The sequence below is a fragment of the Elaeis guineensis genome, chromosome 2 (genome assembly GCF_000442705.2).
Source record: "Elaeis guineensis isolate ETL-2024a chromosome 2, EG11, whole genome shotgun sequence".
Taxonomy (NCBI): Eukaryota; Viridiplantae; Streptophyta; class Magnoliopsida; order Arecales; family Arecaceae; genus Elaeis; species Elaeis guineensis.
In genome coordinates this window covers 14,682,392-14,686,803 of record NC_025994.2, presented here as the reverse complement: position 1 = coordinate 14,686,803, position 4,412 = coordinate 14,682,392, and positions in this window count along the sequence as shown.

The window sequence follows — 4,412 nt, the reverse complement described above, 5'->3', positions numbered from 1 at the left end:
GATCTGCAGAGTAGAGACACTGGGATGAAGGTGTGGATGGTTGTTAGAGAATAACTTATACTGAGTATGACCAATACGAGAACCATATGGATGTCTACTTACTCGTCAGTGGTCTTCTCGATACTGCAGTGGTGTGAGTGATCCTTTGACCTGCAGTGCCATTGGCTATTCACAACGAGGCTATTGGGTTTGACTGCATATTTTTTTAGTATCTAATCATTTGGATCCTTACTGTGTATGTTAGCTTCAGTAGGTTTAGGTTTGCTGTTTGGAGTAGGATGCACCTACATAGAATCTATCGATCTTGATAAAAAAAGAAAAGTCCTATGTGATTTGCGAGACTGAGTTCTGAAAGTTTTTGGCTAAAGCAAATGTGAATACTGAAAAAAATTTTCACGAGATTCACAAATGAACTCGAGTCGAGCCAATCTTGCATATGACTGATGATGGGGTCTAATGAGTTCTCTATGACCTTCGTCAAGTCAGGACTCATGATAGAAGGACTGAATCAAATGATAACTGCACCCAGAGATTCATACTTTCATTCTAGTAGATTGCCACTATATACTGCTAGGTGTCACTGGTGGATTGTGAGACTTATCGGGCGTCGTCTTGATAATCGATGACCCTCGAAAGGTAGAATTGAAAATATTCCAATCCATCGAAAAGAATTTTGATGATATTGTGATGGAGATCACAATATATCTCACTACCAGATAGAATGAAATCTATGGGATCACACATTAAGGGATTGAATCTCGAATTTATCAATTGGGCTTATAAAGTTCCAATTGGGTTAGGGTTTATTGAAATCCTATTAGGTTTATGAGAACTATGCTAGCATACGGTTAAACCTAATTCTTTTCGAGACTTTGATTTGATCAAGTCCATAGCCTTGAACCTAACCTAAATCTATTTAGATTTAATTGGACTCTTAATTATGAGCCCAAGAGGATTTGATTAAGTCAATTAATTGGCATAATTATTCTAACATTATCTCTTCTTTATCTCCTAATTATCTCTAAGTATGCTTGTGGAATAAATAGAAGAAAAGGTGGCACCTACTTTTGTTTTTGGCATGAAATGGACGTCAAATCCTAGGATATGGTAGAGGGGCCCACCTCCTCTTATGTGGCATGGTGTGAAGGAGAGAGAGAGGGGGAAGGTGGCGCCTACTTTTGTTTTTGGCATGAAATGGACGTCAAATCCTAGGATATGGTAGATGGGCCCACCTCCTCTTATGTGGCATGGTGTGGAGGAGAGAGAGAGGGACCACGCCCCCTCTCATATGGCAAGAAACCCTTATGTGGGGCACCAACTCTCCCCAACTATCTGACTTATATTCCTAGGGCACCTCTTATACCTACCTAAAGGGGCTGATTATATACCAATTATATCTGATTTTAATTGAAATAAATCAGATTAAAAAGGTAGAGAAATCTTATGAGATAAAGATCTATCTTTAAAAGATAATTGGATTCCTATTATGAGTCATGGTAGTGCCTATATAAAGAGAGTGTCTCTAGGATTTCAAAGTGATAGAATTTTATGAGAAACAAACCTCTCTCTCTCCCTTCTCCATGCCTCCTCTCTTCCATCTCTTCTCTTCCATGCCTAAGAGTTGGGTGTCCCCTTTCCATATGTCAAGAGGTGATGCTATTTTGTCTTTAAAAGTAAAAATTGAGGAGAAGAAGAAAAAGACTGCAGATCAAGGAGTTAATCACGCAGTCCAGATCAAAGTATTGGTCTAGGATCTCAAAGCTAAGATTCTTTTTGAAAAGAAGATTCTACAACAAGGAGATCAGTTCGAGATTGATTCCAATGGATATCCGTAAAAGCTGGACACGTGTGCGACTCGAGCATCTACGAATCTGTGATCATCAGAAGCGATAAATATCTACCCGCACCAAGGTAATGAGATCCGATCTCATACTTATCTCTAAATTTCAGATTGTATATATCTATTTTCTCCTGAGCATAGGTAGGATTAGATTTGATCTTTTGCATGTGGAGTTAAAAGATTTAACCTATTTCATTTTTTGCTGTGTTTCAAAAAGATTTTAAAATTTATACATGCTGCCTACTCGATTTTCTAACGTAGTTGAGGTATGCAAAAATTTTTCTTATTTCCTAAAAAAGTAAAAAAAAAATAGCATTATCTCACAGAGTAACCAAACCCTTTCGCCTAAGTAAACGTTATGGTTTGTATCAAAAGGTGGAGATGCAAGAAACCAATTACAAAGGTTTAAAAAGAAATAATAAGAAAAAAAATAATAGATAATAAGGGGGATCTAAATTGCAAAGAAGATAATAAATCCAACTCACATGTAGTTAGAGGACTTAAAAAGTAAAGTGAGGACTTGGTGAAAGAAGATCTTAAAAAATTTTTATGACTAACATTCAACTATTAACTAGGTTAAATTAGTAATCTGATGAAGTACCTCTTCAATAGTTTGACCGGATATCAGCTGCCTTTAGGAATGTCTTAACTAACTTTTAATTCCAGACAAAGTTAGTACTCTAATTTTTTTATTTTACTCGAGGACGAGCAAAAGCTAAGTTGGGAGGTGTGATCGAATTAATATATTAGAACACTCAAAATATTATTAATTAATATGTATTTGTTTGAATTTGATATTTTCTAATTTATTTTGCAGCTAATCAGAAGATTGGGTTCAATTAGGCTCAATTGGGTCTAATCTGGCTTGAACCCAAGTACACCCAAGAGCCACAATGAAGATCTAGAGGTTTTAATTGAAGCCCCACATCCAATGGTTAGGCGCCAACCATGAAGCAAGTGTAGAAGATTTTTAATGAAAAACAAAGATGAAAGAAATTCAGCATGGACCCTGTTGCAAATTCTGCATAAAGCCACCTTGGATCTAATCAAATTTCCTCCACAAGATATATAATGAAGCTCTAGATGCAAGGGTCCACAATCATGGTGCCAAGAGGAGAGCATAAATGGAAGAAAATCATGAAGATACCAAGGTATGAACACAGCTTAAAGATCAAGGTCAAGATTAAAAGATCGTCTTTCTCATGGATCATGGTGTGAACATAACTAATTAATCAATGAAAAAAAATCAACCAAGCAAGCATCCAAGGGCTCTTATTGGAGGCGCCAAAATAAGATCTTTTATGGAAGATTTGATGAAGAATTGGAGAAGAAATCAGATTTGAGCAAAAAAGAAAAATCATTAGTGTAGCAAACATGGAAAGTAATTAAGGGAGGAACCAATGGAGGAGATCTTTTGCCCTAAATCCTAAGGCTATTATTTCTTGCACCCTCCACCCTCAAAACCTTAGCCTCTCACCTATTTAAACACTCCTTTGGCCGATTCTAGGGAGGGGCATAAGTAGTTTCCACGTCCATAGCCTCAAAAACCCTCTACTTTCTAACCTTAGCCATGAAAAACTTCCTCACTCATGCCTTCTCTACTTTCCAACCCTAGATCCTTTTTCTTCCAAACCATAGCCATCCAAGCCTTGATTCATTCCTCTCTAAGCCCACGAAATCCCATATCCAAAAGCCTTAGAGAATCCCACGTCCAAACCTCTACAACTTCAGCCCTTTTTCTTCTTCCACCAAAAATCAGCAACCTATCCTTTCTTTTTTCATATTCCAAACCTCACTTTTTTCAACCTATTCTTTACCAAATCTCGTCCTCCTACTACTAAAGATCTTCTCTAAGTCTGTGGTAAAGAATCTTCAGAGTTCAGGATGTAGATTGTAGTGAAGAGCTTCCCTATGGCCGGCTAGACACCCAGTTTTCGAAAGATCGCTGTGAATTATTTTGACAGTTTATTTTTTTTTTTGGCAACATCTCTTGTATTTCTCTTTCATTATGCAATAAAGATCTAAATTTCTTGATTTATATCTGTGCATCTTTATTTTCTTTGCCTATCTTTTCAATCTAGAATAGTCTATACTCTTGGGACAATCAGTGATCTACGGGTATGGGTCATACTCTTGGGATAGATTATATTTAAGTGAAACTTTTTCTCTTGTATCTAAATTAATTTAGACTAGCCTATAGCTTTAAGAGATGGGCCATGATCTATAGGTATAGGCTGTGCTCTCTAAGATAGGCTATATCTTTATTATTTAAATATCCAAGCAAAGGCAGGTGAAAGAAAGATACCAGCTGTCTACCAAGGAACAGTTGAGAACCTGAGAATCTATCTCCATATTTGAAATCCAATCTCTAATTAGCTGATCTTTACTTGCTTTCTAGATTAATTACTAGTGTCTTAATTGCTCTCTACTTTACTCTTAATCTAAAAACTAAATGATTCAACTGTAATTAATATAGTCCATGTGGATATGATCTCGACTCATTCTATCTATATAGCTATGAGTTAAGTAATTATTTTTAACCGCCTACGATAGTAGTCAGCCACCTCACCAT